Raw genomic sequence first — 16,577 nt, forward strand, 5'->3', positions numbered from 1 at the left:
GTGATGTTTATCGCACTCGATAAATATGGAACCCCGTGGTAGCGTTATTCATCAGGGGCGATAATAGCGCCTTCACTCGTAATCAGGTCCTACGTCTTTGTGATTCTGAACTGCTCAACACTCCAATAGAAGTACCGCCCCTTGAACTGGGCTCCAGATTTCAGACCAACTCTACCGCCTACCTGTTCAGGTAGTCCACAACCTGGGAGCCCTATTTGATTGGGATCTATTTGTGCACCTAAAGTCCACTCAGTAGCTACATCAGCTAAATGCCACCTTTCTGCCGCGTTAGAAATGAGCTCTTTACTGTGCTGCTTGCTGTAAATCGTGAACACGCTCTTTCATACTGTTCTGACCGCAGTACTGCGGGACGATAAACTTAGGACTGCGTAAAAAGGAGGCTCTCAATTTATAGTCCAAAAGAGAGCAGTGCGCATCCTCTGCCAGCGTGAGGAGTATGTGTGCCGCAGCCCGCGCATCTCAAAGCAGACCTGACCTCAGATGGCTAAGCATAGGCGCCTCACTAGGCTCTGGAAAGGAACCCATGATAAAACTCCGAGGCAGGGTTGGCTTTAGAGCTGGTGGCACCCAGTGCGAAAATCAGTTTTGGCGCCCCCCCAATGACCTCCTCCTTGGATTCCCTGACTACCACCAGGCAAAAGTGTCCCTTATCTCTCCATAGCCCCTCTCTCACATACATTTCATTTATTCTAAAGCACAGGTAAAGGCAGGCTTTACTAATAAGAATGTATATCTACACAAACGAACCCTCTTTAGAAACATTGGGAACAGATAATGAAAGACTAGGGGGAAAAACATTACATCCTAACTATGTTATGCAGTTTGCATGCAGCTCTTTGATGATAGTTCTTAACTGCAACTGTTTTATATTAGCGATGAATCTTATGTACTGCGGTACAAAAGGATCTCCGTGACAAAAGCAGTAATCCATTCAGCTATCCATACAAAATATAGATTTGTGATCTGCACCGTAGGTGTTCTTTGCAGCAGGCATATTAACCCTCTGTGCTACTTTATGCTACTAGACAAAACTCTGATTGATCTCTCGCTCTCTAACAGGAACATCACAAGAGTTATTTAGACATTTTTATTGCTGCCTGAAAGCTGGATGCATAAGGAGCTCTGCAGAAGATGTTATTAAAATGTAAGGTTTTGCTAAGCACAGGGCCCCCTCCCCAGGTCAGCGCCCAGTGTGGCCGCACCAGGCGCACCCCCCTAAAGCTGGTCCTGCTCCGAGGTATCTCATTCACCCGCTTCCTCAATGAAGTCAGACTCCTGTCACGCAAGAAAGGGGAATCTGCTAATCCCCAAATGGCAAACTGCACGTGTGGAGGCAAAATTCGGAAGGTGTCATATTGTGGAAGAACTTTCCGCCACGTCTTCAACAGACGCAAGACTTGCCCACCTTCAAATGCTGACTGGAACAGATTCTGTCAAGACTGCAAAAAGAATTGAGAACTCCGCTGAACCTCCATAATCTGCTTCTTTTTTTCGTTTTACTAATGTTAATTTACTTTTATGATTGTTTTATGTTAGAATACAAAGAATTTTTGCAGGAAACTTTCGCAATAAAGCTTGGGTTTTTAGGTCTCGCCTACGCAGCGCGCACGCGCTGCTTAGGAGGAGACCTTTAGTAATCGATTCCCTTTTTCTGCCAAAAAACGTGCACGCTTTGCATTGCTTTCAATGGCAACGTGTGCACGTTTGGCGATTCCCTTGCGGGAGCGAGCTTTGAAACCATCTGTTTGTAATTAAGAGATGGTTCCTGCTCGCTCCTGCAAGGGAAACAGGTGCAGGCCCCCTCCTCTCTCCCCTCCCCCTGCTGCCTCCTCCTCTCCCCGTCAAACTTTTTTTTTTTTTTTACTTTCAGCGTGAAGCGCGTGCACTTGTTTTCTTTTTGTTGGTGCTGTACCTCACTGGCAAAAGGGAGTTTATTTTTGTTGATGTGGCACAGTATTGGCAAAACCACTGGGTCCAAAAGGTGAGTCCTATTTGCTATAGCCGTGCTTGTTTTAGTAGTCCTTTATTTATTTAAAGGCCTTTTACAAAAAGATTTTATTTCTTATTTTTACAGTTTGTCTAGAAATATATTTTAAGTTTATTATTTTTGAAAAACGATCCCCACGTCTTTAAATTCGTGTGCCCTGATGTTTTTGGCAATGTGTCATCATGGGGCCCAGTGCAGTCGCCACGAGTCGGAGCTTCCTAGTCCTGCCCACCGGTGGCTGACACCAGCATGGCTCGGTGATGGAGCAGAACTGATCCGAGATGCTTTTTGAGTAATACACAGATGTCATCTGCTCCTGGGTGCCCACGCTGACGGATATGTGTTCTTGGACGGGGGCGCCACGCAGGAACAGACGCCGCCACATTGAGCTGTCAGAGGGGTAATGAAGCCAGGAGGAGACCGCACACCCGTCCCAGCGCGGGGTTAAGGACGTCCCTTCCCGTAGGCTAATTATGGAGGACGGCGCACCTGCTGGGGGCACGCAGGTTGGCGCCCTCCTGCAGGCGGCACTTGATGGACAGCGTGCCGCTCGACGTTAATTGGGCTTTACACCTTGGATTCTGGCATGGAGGGATGAGGGGGACAGCTGCTGTCAAGGGGGGGTTGTTTGAAAAGGAGGACGTGACCCGCTGCCTTTTTTCTGTGTGAGGCGTGCGCGATACCCCCATGCACGTGGCAGAGAGCTTAGCACGAGACTGGGAAGTGATCCTTCCAAGGGGCGGAAACCTCCGATCCCCGTTAAATACTGCCCTGGGAGTGGAGGCGGGATGAAACGGCTTCCATGTGACACAACTGACACCTGGTGATGCTGAGGCCAAGGTCACAGAACCACGTCCTTGAGAGGTCACTGCGGGCCTTTGTGTTCACACCACGTGTTAGTGTGTTCGATTTCTAGGTTCAGTTTCAGACATTGGCATGGGCTGCATGGTCGAACATCTGGGAGAGGATGTGGCGCTATGGTCAGAGCTGCCACGTTGGAGCTAGTGAACCAGGGTCGAGTCCTCGCTCCAGCTCAACATCCTGTGATACTGAGCAATCTTTCTCCTGGTGCCTAAAAAAACCAAGCATTGGAATAGCCAATAGGTCTCGCCTTTGGGACCTTATAAGTGTTTAGCCATGCAACAGTTGATGTTGTTGCACCAAGGATATTGTGCTGCATAATTAAATACTTATAAGGTCCCAAAAGCGGGACCTACTGGCTATGCCAATGCTTGTTAGCATTGTTCCGTTTTACATATAAAATACAAAATACAAACAGTTGACCTGTTACCAAATATAGAGTCTACGCCATACATCCCTGTGTGAAGTCTTTTCGTTAATTAAATATACGTGATAATCTAAAACTTTTCATGTCGTGTCAGTCCAATGGCTACATATGTGCTTTTTGATGTCTGTGCACAGAATCATGTTAGGGATATTTTAAATGAAATCTGTCCCCGGAAGCTTCCAGTCGGTGGCAGAAAGTGCAAACATAATTACTAGCTGGATGATCATGCTAACATTTTCTTTTTCTTCCGACAAAAGCTCATGAACTTTGGAAAACTGGGACGTAAGCAGGTCCAGAGAAGAAGTTATTCACAGGTAGTACTGCTCACCGCACATGTGAAATGGTCAGCTAGCAGAGGTGGGCGAGCAAAAACATTAACTGGGAGAGCCGAGCCAAGGGTCTGGCTAGCTAAGCTGTTACAATCCGTGCACGAGCCGAGCCCTGAAATTAGTTGGCAGGTAAAAAATGCTGCCACAAATCCAGTAAAAATAAGATACAGGCTCTTCAAAGTCCAAAAAAAGTGTATTTCTTTAATATGCACAACATTTCCACCGTAGTATATCAGATCATATCCCTACTTTGAGAGGAATTTATCACAATAGCCAATGCATTGAGTACCACACATTTACTTGACCTTTTCACATTTATTTAAATTATTGACCATTGCGTTGAATATTTAGATTAATTGCATACATAATCTTCATGGGGTATTTTTGATTGTACCTTTTTTACACAATACCGTCGTAATAGAATTGGGGTTGCATATTTAACTGTATTTTATGTACTAAATAATCTGGAGATTGGATGATGGATTTTTTTTTTAATCGTTTGTATTTATACATTTGTATGTGTTTTTTATATGCATTTTTATGGTTGTATCTTTCGCTCAACCGAATAAAATTTAGGAGCGAACGAACGAGAGTATTTTATTAAAACGTGAACGTTTTTAAACATGAACGTAGAGACATTCCTGCCCTCCCCTCCCCTCCTCCGAGAACAAAGGGGCATGTCAGTGGTCATGTGCACTACATAGGTGGCCTAAGTTGTTATGAAACATGGAACATAATTGTAATCAATTAAATCAAACACAAGTGAAGTTTTTGAAGAGCGCATTTCCTGAACTCAAGTACTTCAAGGAGCTCTAATGTCACAATGAGGAAAAAGGAGACTCTGTGAAATAGAATATTTGCCTAGGATACACATACTTTGGTCAAGCAGGGAAGGAAGAATTGGTCCCAGGTTTTTCGGTGTTCACATTGTGTAATTCAGCCACTAGAGGAATAGATAGCTCTTATTCTCTCCTGTTTTACATCTAAGGTTAATGCTTTGTTTTTATTTCTTGGTGCATGAGGGCAGATGCCATACGAAAGCTTGGCCTTATTTTCTGGGGCATGAGGGCAGACGCCCTACGAAAGCTTGGCTTTATTTCTTGGTGCATGAGGGTAGACGCCATATGAAAGCTTGGCCTAATTTTCTGGGGCATGAGGGCAGACGCCCTACGAAAGCTTGGCTTTATTTCTTGGTGCATGAGGGCACACGCCTTACGAAAGCTTGGCTGTGTTTTTGGTGCATGAGGGCAGACGCCATACGAAAGCTTGGCTGTATTTCTTGGTGCATGAGGGCAGACGCCATATGAAAGCTTGGCTGTATTTCTTGGTGCATGAGGGCAGACGCCATACGAAAGCTTAGCTTTATTTCTTGGTGCATGAGGGCAGTTAACCTCCAATCCTCAGACTCACCTTTTCTAATGGAAGAAATGTGAAACTGTCCTCCCGATAGACCTGCCTCAAATAAGACACAGGCTGGTGTCACAGAAAGCAGAACAAAAAGAAATACCCCCACACTCTTACGCTTAGAGGGATCAGCTGAAATCCAGATACTTCGGTTGGACCTCCCAGTTGGCGATGGAGCCACATGTGGTCTCCCTTGGCTTGATTCTGCAGTTCTGGGCCTACATGTGCTGTGCGGTGCCCACCAAGAAGGTCAACCCCTGAGAGAGCAGTGGAAGAGGGGCCTCTGGTGGTCTGGAGTTGATGAAGAGTCCTGCTGTAGGGACGATGTTGCCCCGCCTCCACAGAATGCACTGAGACAAGGACTGGTCCACTCAGAGTTACCAGACTTGGATTCGGACTCAAATCTAGGACTGGATGCAGGTGAGTGCCGTGGGCGTTTGACAGTGGCTGCACTGGAAATGGAGAGGACTATTACATAGTGAATGCACACCCTTTGATATTAACATCCACTGTCCTACTAGATAATAGCGCCCTGAAACTGATGCTGCCTTGACTCTTCTGCTCATGATGTTGCTGCAGAAGAATTCGAGTACCCAATGTGTTGAAGAGGCCAACAGACTCATTGTCATGGTTGTTTGAATTTTCTGATACCTGGTATCTTATTGTGGTGAGTGCGCCATAAAATATTTCCATTGGGTAAATATTACAACGGTCACTTTGGGGAACTTTTCTGAAATTTGGCTTGCTCTAAACGTCAGAAAGAATCCCTTCAAGAACATTACACAATAATATTGATCAGTTTCAGCGTGGGCACGACCACTGTGTCACCGTTCACTATCTGACCACCCTGTAATGCTCACAACATTCCTGTGACTACTGACAATCGCACAACTTCTTACTTTACTACCAGTGGCAGCCGATGCATATTAACAGTGGTGAGGCGGGTGAAGGGCGCACGGTGGTGGGTAGCGTGGGGAGGGGAACGGGGGCGTGTGGGGGGATAGTAAAAATAAATATAAATAAAACTTACTGATGCTGCTTCTGCTGCCTTGCGCTTCAGAGCTCCTCTGCTTCCTGGTCCCAGCATGGGCAGCATCAGAGACTCCCTGTGCAATCCCTGCGCTGCTCTCATGCTGCATGAGAGCAGTGTGGGGATTGACCTGAGCGGGCTTGATTAACGCTCACTCATAACAGGAAGTCTGTGCTCTTTCTCCAACCCCGCCGTGCAATACAGCTGGGTTGGAGAAACCTAACTGCGCATGTCTGTTTGGTTGGCCTAAGACGGCCAGCCAAATAGACATGAACAGTTAGCAGCGCACATCACTCTGATCCCCCCTCCCATGGCACGGCCCTCCTCATCCCCATACATGCTGGCTCAGCCAGCAGCTGAAAAATAAAAATATATAGTTTTCTTTTTCAGCTGCTGGTTGAGCCAGTGAGGCGACGCTCCTCCGCCATTGCGGAGGAGCCGCCGCTGTTCGCTGCCCGGGCAACTATAGCACATACCATATATAAAGGAAGTGAATAGAGTTAATACTTACCAAGCCAAAACTGTACCCTTTTTAAAGGTACTTCATTTATTGTCAGATATTGAAAATGATGTCTTCAATGAAGCCTGCAAAACTCCTCATTAAGAGGTCTTTCATTGAAAATAAACAGTCTTGACATACCACTTTTCCAAAGATGCCAGAAATTACTGTGGACTTCATCATAAAGGAAATCTATGGCACTGGAATTAAAGAGGGCGCAATGGACAACAATGAGACCAACGTGTCTTCCTGTAGGGATATAACGGGCTGACTATCTTATATACCAACACCAATTAGGAGCGCCTAGGAGAGGTAGAAGACAGATAGAACAAAATCTCAAATTGGGGACAGGAGGTCTTGTCTCTTAAGCACAAGTGTTTAGAAGACCGCTGCTGCCAAGCCAGTATCTCCTTATATGGCATTATAGAGAAAGCCAATAGAGACAATGTGAGAACATATTTCCAGGACCACTAGAATGCAAGAGAGCCCCATCAAATATGGACAAGCTGCCCATCTACACCTGATAGTCAACGACCAATCATCTGGTGTCAGCAAATCACTCGATTCACACTCTGGGCCACAAAGACACATGACAGACAGTTCTGCTTCATCTATAGGTCAGATGACTAATGTAACAACACAGATCTTAAGAGGAAGAGGTTCCTAGCACTATGCCCTCGGGTGAGGCAATCTGGCACCGAACATGATCTCCCAGAATGGTATTTACATGATGGAAAATCAACAGAATACAAAGAACCTGATAACTTTTAGGATTTTCTGCATTTCCTCAGCTCAACTTCGATGGAAGTGGGTAACTGATAAAGATGGTCCGATCAAGATCGCAGGCAGTGCGCTTTGGACTCCTCTCACTTTTGCCGTGATCAACAACCCCGCCGGCACAAAGGCACTCAGACAAAGAGGACCTTCACCAAGCAGCCTAGACTCTCATGAGGGATACAGCAGACAAGTCCCACTCGTAATTGACACAAGGTGTCACTGCCATGGGTGCTCCCGGAAGTGCAGCAAAGGAAGCTACATGATATCTTTTGACATAAACACTTAGATTTTCACACTGCACGCAACTTGTATGTTTTTATAAATATCTAGTAATTCACTATACTCTGTTATTCAGGATAGGCTCTAGGCTGATTCACTTATTATCTTGGGAGATTTCCAAGCGTCATCTGACATAGTCCGCTCATGTTATCCTATCACATTCATTCACCAGCGCGATGGCTCTCAGGATTGAAGTGTTTCGAGTCTTTGATATTTTTTTCTCATTTGATGACTATTTCTTTTATTTCCCTTTTCAAAATCATCATAGCCTTTCTATGTTGTAGTTCTCTGACCATACACCCGGTTTACTGGTGGGCAGGATTAGAATTTTAGCTTGCAGATCAAATCTATTAAATACAAATCATGTGATACACAGCAGTCTTCACCCTAGTCTCCTGTATCCCCTGTAGAATGTTCTTTCCCACTCCTCCCTCGCCTACGTCCCACCCACCTTTCATGTACCGAGCTCTGAGCCACCACATGGACTATCAGGCTTCCCTTCCCCAGTGATCCTCACTCCCCAGTCTTGCCCCTTATGCTATAGTGGCTTAACAGTAGGTGTAATAGTATCCCGATCTATGTTCTGAGCCACTGAGAGCCACTTCCCAAGAGGACGTCGATACAAATTTTTTCCATTATAACTTCTCTATTAGCTATTATCAACGGGAGGACAGAATGGCAAGTTCATGATGACTGCGCCCTTAAATGTTAATGGCATGCCATATGTTAAGAGGAAGAAGGAATTGCAATGTCTACATTTTAACATAACAGACACAGCCCTGATCAGTAGATACATCTGCCCACCACGGAGTGGAACAAACTCAGGAGGGAATGCATGGGCGGAGTTCTTTACAGGACCAAACTGCGCTCCCCCACAGGGTTACCTGGGTGAATCTATATATATTTTTTTTAAAAGCAGTTTGGCTATCTTTATACAGAAATTCTTTGTGCGTAAAATTATACTAGAATGGTATGATCAAGAAAGCAGATATTTCTCCATTAATAAATAAATACCGCTGACACTAGGTTGATTGTTGGGCTGGTATACTCGCCCAACACACGCAAACTGCTCTTCTTCCCTCAAATGCCTAGGCTCTTGGCTCTGCTTGGTGATACGCAATTCTAAATTGGAGGTGAAAGTACGGGCCCTACTTACCGGTGTTATAATACTGTCAGGCCACTAATACCGCTCATTATAACGACCATGGCTTTGTGGCTATCTGGGGGATAACACATACGCATGAGAACAAGTACACATTTCTCCTCCAGCTACATGGTGCTGATTACTTTCTGGCAAGCAGGTTCAATTGGTTTCCACAATATTATACTGTGACATCTTTGGGGGTGAGGTTACAGACAACTCTCCCATATCATTATACGTAGATCTTTGTCATCCAACTCCTCCTCCAAGCTAATGGAGGATGCACTCAGGTCAATAAAGAACGCCAGTGGACAAATACGCCCTCAGATTCCATGTTAGGATATATCAAAAGGAGAATAAGAGTCCAATCTCCTTGGCCTAGATGCTGTGGGCAGTATGCAAGGCCACATGGAGAGGTTTCCACTACTGACAGGAAGACGTCCAATGACAAACAGTACTTCTTTGAATGCTCCATTGGAAAATTGATGACCTGAAATAATATGGCACCATCTCCTGCCCATAGGCGACAACTGGAGACCGCAATGTTCTCTCTCTATCTCATTCTTCAGAGCAGTGGATAACAGGGCCCTAAATAAAGTTGAACAGAAAAATTATGAGCAAGCAAGGTGGAGGCGCAAATGTCCAATCTATCAGTTATGAATAGGGCAGGTTGCTATCTCACAGAGTGAGCTTTTTTTCCTTCAGTGACTGCTATAAGTGCTCCCAACCAACGTGTGACTGGTTTCATATAATATGGAACTGCCCTCTTCTGCAGCCTTATTGGTCGACAATCTCAGAAACTATGTCCAAATGGTATATGGTATTCCTTTTACTCCATTCCTTCACTTACCTATCTTACATGACATATCTGGTGTAATAGGTCTGTTCAGTCACACCTGCAGATAGTTTGCCATAGTCCTAGCTGTGGCACAAATCTCCGTCTTGAGACATTGGAGGATGCTGAATGTTCCAAGTCAGGGAAAGTGGCTAACTGAGCTTTTGAAGATTGCCTCTCATGAGAGAATTAGAAATACAGTTTATGACTACATTGAAATATACACCCACAACTGGCAGCTTTTCTTTCAGCGGAGCACGGAGAGTCAGGTATTGTAGGTGGGATTTGGCTATACATCACTGTTAATTAGGGAAAGCCATGTCCAACTAGTGACTCATGGATTTGTAGCTTTGCTTTGTTGCTGATTCCAAATAACTTTGGAAGAGGCCATAAAGGCTAGTGGCACAATGGACCATTACTTAGTGTACAAAATGTGGATTATATATTCACTGTTAATGTGTTGCGGTGTCATAACAGGGGAACCACCAAATATAGTCTTCTGGAATGGTCATGACATGTATGGAAAATCAACAGAATACAAAGAACCTGATAAATTATAGGACTTTCTGCATTCCCCCATGTTGACGTTGATGGACGAGAATATTTGATAAAGATGGCCTGATCAACATCACAGACAGTGTGTTTTGAACTCCTCTCACCCTTGCCGCGCTGAACAACCACGCCGCGACAAAGGCACTCAGAGATCGAGGACCTTGAACAAGTAGTCTAGACTCTCATGAGGGATACAGACAAGTCCCACTCGCCACTGAAGCAAGCTGTGACTGTGATGGCGGAACCACCGTTCACCTTACGCCTATCTCCATTTCTACCTCCTCCTCCTCACCCCAACCTCCCCTTTTTAATACCGATTGATCATGCAGTGCTATGAAAATGGCGATTTATGGTCTATCACTGCATGGAAGAGGCAGGTACTTCTGTTAATTGAAAGTTTGGTGAATCGTGTTTTGAAGTGACGTTCGCTGCTCACCCACAGAGCGTCAGACATTACTTGGTTCACCACAATAAACTTTAGGTTTCAGCTCCTGTGGAGTCTGCCATCTAGGACATGTGTCTCTGAGCACTGGAAACATTCCAGTACAACTGCAAAGCGGGTGATGGAATGATGCATTTTTGAATACTGCAGATAGTGAAGGCCAATTGAACCTGATCCCGTAGACTAGCACTGGGCTGTGCACAATCGAAAATCAATTTGTTGCGGCCACCGATATTTGGCAATTGCTGCAAGGAGATGCTCGTTTAACAGAAAAAGGATAGCGGATAGTACATGATTTTAGAAGTATGATGATATGATGCCATTTCCTTTATAGATTTTTGTATGATGTTCGAAGCATATCAGTTGTAACGAAATTGCTACTAACACGAAAGGGGAGAATCAGTGTTTTTAGATGGAACGACACTTCTGGATTTGGTTATCAATTGAAATGCCACTCAAAAAAGCTTTGTTTTTCAAATATCCCACCATTGACATGGTGAGGCCAGCGAATGGATGATTCCACGCTGTTCAGAAGAGAGGCAGGACTCGGAGAGTGCTAGGCACTGCTGCGCCACATTGACTAAACTGCACTGCGCCTTTCAAAATTTTCTGTGGACCTTGAAATTTAAAGCCACACTTTAGCACACAACTGGCGATAAATATGGTTTTAAACTATATAAAAACGAGTATCATTGTTGTATGCATCTGCTAATGTATTTTATGAGATTGACTGACCGATTGCTACACTTACTCCTATGAGAGAGATTTCCAAGGCTACTCCTGAAGATATTCAAGGATCTCTAAAATGTCAGATATTCACGCAAATCACGTGAGGAAGTCTACAATGAGTACATTTCTATTTATTTTAACATTTTGGAATCATCCCCACATTATTTAGTACTTGTTTACAAACAGCCATAATTGTTCAACACTGCTCAGACATGGTGTCAATCAAGGTGTATACTCATAGGGTACAAAGCTTTGATCCCATGAGTAAGGATGTTTTATTCCTGCAAATCAGTGGAAAGTCACGCCTAACTGGAATGCTTTATGAATTAGGCCCACAATGATTAAGGTCTTGAGTCATAGTTGGGTGATCGTGGAAAATACTCTGGATTGTGCCGCAAATGTTTAATTTTTAGGAGAGGTAACAGGCAGACCTCTCCCATTGCATTATGAATGTTGTGGAGGGGTTCTCCATGAGGACACGATGGCATTCTCTTTTAACCTCTTCATATAATGATGTGTAACCCTGAAGTAACCTGCCTGAGAGGACACACTGAAATGTATTGACTTACTACTGGTAAGTGCAACTTGTCCTGATCACATGTTTTGGTTCTATAGGTCAATGGAATCTTTTAGGTGCAGAACTCTGAAGGATTTAATTACATGTACAGGATTCATATGTATACATTTTATGGTTCTGTGCTCAATGTATCTTATGCACAGTGCACTTGCATTTCATATTGATAAAACAACAATGAAACTGAAACACTGCTTAAACCATGCCCTAAGACTTTTATCTTCATAGATTTTAAGACACGGTCCAGTTTTCAGTTGATTGTCTATCATTAGCAAAGGATGACCCTTTTGATGGGGTTTAGTCAGTGAGTTGTACAGATGGTTGAAACCGGCCTTGGTTTTGCTTGTAACGCATGGAACCAATTAGAAAATCTGTCCACCTAGCAATACTACCTGTATTTGTTTCACTTATGCATCTGCATAGTAGGAGCCACTTCAATGTTTCAAAGTAGATACGAAGCAAATACACGCAAATTATGTCTAAACAGGTGGAATAACAAATGCTTTAATGAGATACAAATGTTCCCAGGTAACGTATTAATTAGTTCCTGGTTTTTACCCCCGGGAACAATGTGCTCTCTGTGCCAGGGGTATCACATGCCAACCTACCAATGTACTTCTCTCTTCTGCCTGTTTAGTATCTGACTAACCGCATGACCTGTGTGAACAGAATAAGGAGTGGCTTTTTGGGGGGGGTTTATTTGTTATATGACAAATGTGTACTTTTTTCTCAGGACCCCTTATAAAACATAAGCCTTTTTTCTGTGCTCCTCGACCAGAGCTTATAGCTCAACCTCATTTCCTCGTACTGTTATAGAGCGGACTACAAGGGGCAGACAACATCGAACTATTAACCATAAGCCACAACAAAACTAATCAGGGCCAGCTTTAGGGCTGTACGACCGGTGCGGTAGCACTGGTCGCCAAGGTTGGGCGCTGCATTTGCACATTGAGAGAATTGAGCACTCTTGTCCATCTGTTATGTCCATGATGTCAGTAGTCATGAAAATAAAAGACGGACAACTGCACACACACACCTACTGACAGTGTATGGCTTGGTCCTGTGCTAGGGGTCGTCTTGTAGTAGCAGCCGGGCTGCCAGCAAGCTAATCCTAGTGTAAGGCATTCATTACCCATTGTAAGTTACAGCTGCTGTAAAAACGAGCCTGTGTGAACTGTTAACTCTACGCATGAATGACAATACTTTAGTACAACTGCCTCACATTAGTTAATCAAAGAGACACCTCAGACCAAAACTGAAATTATATGTCAAGGAAATAAAAGTGGTTGTTTGTCCTGAAATTAGACGCGGTGGCAGGAACGAACGCTGGCCGTGCAGACCAGTGCTTAATTTGTAAAATATGAAGTGCCAGGGCTCTGACCAGGAGGCCACTGCAGCTTGCACCACCCATCGCCCTTGTCATCGCTGCCAAAACAACTACTAACCATCTCTCTCGCATGTTAATGAGACAGTTCAGATTATTCCGGGTCCCCAAAGCGAAAGGAATGGCTTGGGAGGCAGGTATTTGCAATTTTTATATGTATATTGTTTTCCTAAACAACTGTTATACTGCTCATCTCTAAATTACATGAGCAGTGCCACCTTGTGGCAGACTGTCCTAAGTGTGGTGCTGACAATTAGGTGCCTGTGCCGAACACTGGAAACCAATTAAGTGCCGGTGCTTAGCACCGGAAAGCCCCGGCTCAAATTAAGCACTGGTGCAGACCCAAGAAGGATTGCTGAGCACAGGTCGCACTTTATGTTGTCTCCAAGTTCCCAACCCAGTCTTCTGTCGGATTTATATACTCCACCATCCGCATTGCCAGGGAGTAATTTCTCCTCTCAGATCCGCCTACTGTCTTTTTATTTATATATGTATAGCCCCAGGGACACTGAGATCAAACATGATAATAGTGAGAATTTAAATATAGTTTTTGACCTTTCATGATTAGTTTTTCTATTATGGTGGATCACTGACATAATTTTAGTTGCTTTTTCTTCACCCTGTTCCGTGTGGTTGTAGCACCGCACATCTGCACACGTTTCACGAAACTATTAAGTTTTAATTTTGCTTCACAGAGTGTAACACCAGGCATGTATCACCTACGTCTCTAAATCAAATTATTATTTAGTAATAATTAATGTTTATTTATTTTCTTTTTCCCTTATTTATTCATAATTATGTGCGTTTGCGTTTTTTGTCTCCTTTCTTTCCTTTTCTCTTTTTCCTATTATGGTTCTTTCGTTTATAGGGAAAAATGTTTTCATTTTGTTGTTTTGCCCATTATTTATGTATGATGAATACTATCTGTTGCTTCAGCCTTTGAAAAGCCCTAGGCTAATTTGCCATAATTGGCTGAGTTGGTTATATGTTCCTTAACGTTGCCTACATGAAGAGACAAACCTGGATTATACCAAGTGTACCTTGAATAAAGGGGTTGTAAATATTACATGGATTATCTCAGCGACTTTCCTTATTGAAGTTGATGTCAGAATCACGTTAACAGTTTTTTCCTTTGGCTTACTTATATTATGAGATTATGGAATCAATTCGGAAATCAGAGTAAATTCCACTACTTGTTGTTATGTATTTACATCTCATCTATCTACACAAAAAGAGGTCGCGGCTCTGCACTAATCCAGTAACCTTTCACAATCCGGCCCAGGTGAGAGGGTAGTGCTGCCGAAAGCTTGGGTTGGGAATGGTTTCCTTTCAGGTTTTTCTTTTGAGTCTTGGTTCTCCTTTTGAAGTTACTTTTTGGCAGAGGGAGTGTTTTGTGCCCTCCCCTCCGGGTGACATGGAGGGCAGTCCACACATGTGGTCTGAACAGCAGTAAAAGTATTCGCTCCTTCTCGAGGCAGGCCCAGCTCCTCCTGCTCGAGGGACGCGCAGCTGCTGAGCGCTGCTGGGCGCTGCTGGAGCGCTCAGTCACATCACAATACCGCTCCCGCCCAGCACGAGCAGCTCCTCGACCCAGTCATCACTAATGAGGTATTCCACAAGACAGGAAACAAAACAGGAAACGCTTTTGTAGGCTCCACCCACCCTCCCGTCAGGGGCTATAAGAAACCAGCCAACCAAAAGCACATCCTGTTTTGTTTCCTGTCTTGTGGAATACCTCATTAGTGATGACCTGACGGGGACGCTGGGGTAGGTGCCGGGCACTTACCTGCTTCTAGTTGCTGTTGTCCTGTGGTGTCCTCCTCTGCTGGGCTTTGGGGGCGCTGCTGGACCTCCGTGGGACTTCGTTGAATCGGGATGCGGGGCTTCCTGGATTCTCCAGGTTCCTGGTTGCTGGTCCTGCTGGGCTGTGCTGGCTTCCTGGGTGCCTGTTTCGCTGGTCACGTGAGTTTCTCCTTGCCTTTGCGGCATGGTGGTGGGTTTGGAGCTCCCGGGTTTGTGGGGCCGGGCGCTCCGTCTGCTTCCTTCCCTGCCTTCTGTGTGTGGCGCCCGGGGTGGGGTCCGGGCGCTCCATTCTCCGCTGCTATTCTGGAGCACTCGGGTTGGGGTGCAGAGTGCTCCGATTTTCTGTTGCGGTGCTGGCGCTGGCTCCGGACTGCGCCCGGGTTGGCTCCGGTGGCGCTGCTTCTCCTGGTCCTGGGAGCACTCGGGTTGGGGAACCGAGTGCTCCTTTGTTGTCAGTCGCTGTCGACGGCGCCTGGGTGGGCTCCGGTTGCGCTGCTCGTCTCCGGCCACGGAGCGCTCGGGTTGGGGGCCGAGTGCTCCTTCCTTTTCAGGCGATGTGGTCAGCGCCCGGGTGGGCTCCGGTTGCGCAGTTGCAGTTCGTGGGTTTCTAGGAGTGGGGTCTGGGGACCTATTCGATTGTTTTCCTGGTGCCGAAAGTCACGGGGGGATTCCGGCTTGTCATCATTCTCCGGAGTCTGAACCTATTTGTGAAGAAGATCCCGTTCAAGATGGAGACCTTGCAACGAGTGGTCCCGCTGATTCAGGCCGGATGGGTGTTTACTACTCTGGATCTCCAGGACGCCTACCTTCATGTACCGGTGGCCCGGGAGGATCAGATGTTCCTGCGTTTCTGCCTGGAGGGTCGTCATTGGCAGTTCTGTGTCCTTCCGTTTGGTCTCCGGTCCGCTCCCCGAGTGTTCACCAAGGTGGTTGCTCCTTTGGTGGCCCTGCTTCACCTCCGGGGGGTGTCTGTGTTCCCCTACCTGGACGATTGGCTGCTCCAGGCTCCCTCCCCAGAGGTCATGTCTCAGCACCTTTCATTGACCATCCTTACGCTAGAAAGTCATGGTTTTCTAGTGAACTTTCCAAAGTGCCAGCTTCTTCCTGCCACTCGACGGACTTTCATTGGGGCCATCTTCGACTCCGTCCTGGGCAAGGTGTTCCTGCCGGATTCTCGGATTCAACGTCTTCAGTCCCTGTTGCGGATCTTGTTGTCCCAGGCTGCGGCCCCCCTTCTTCAGTGGCTCGAGGTTCAGGGTCATATGGCCGCTACTGTCTTCACGGTGCCCTGGGCCAGGGTTCATCTGCGGCCTCTGCTGTGGCATGTTCAGCGTTGGGTGCCGTTTCCAGTTCGGGACTATGCTCTGTCTGTGCCTGTGTCCTTGGGGGTGGTGTCGGATCTCCAGTGGTGGCTGGATTCCGCGAATCTCTCGAAGGGGATGTGGATTCACCTGCCGCCCCCTTTGGTGTTGACGACGGATGCCAGTGCGGCCGGTTGGGGGG

At 45.8% G+C, this 16,577-nt stretch overlaps 1 protein-coding gene across 4 annotated transcripts in view; it reads right to left on the reverse strand.

The window, feature by feature from the left end:
* SHROOM3 (shroom family member 3) overlaps positions 1-16,577 on the reverse strand; it is a 307,144-nt gene that overhangs the window by 62,230 nt on the left and 228,337 nt on the right. The gene's annotated exons all lie outside the window — the stretch shown is intronic.

This window comes from Triturus cristatus, chromosome 2_2 (assembly GCF_964204655.1).
Source record: "Triturus cristatus chromosome 2_2, aTriCri1.1, whole genome shotgun sequence".
Classification (NCBI taxonomy): domain Eukaryota; kingdom Metazoa; phylum Chordata; class Amphibia; order Caudata; family Salamandridae; genus Triturus; species Triturus cristatus.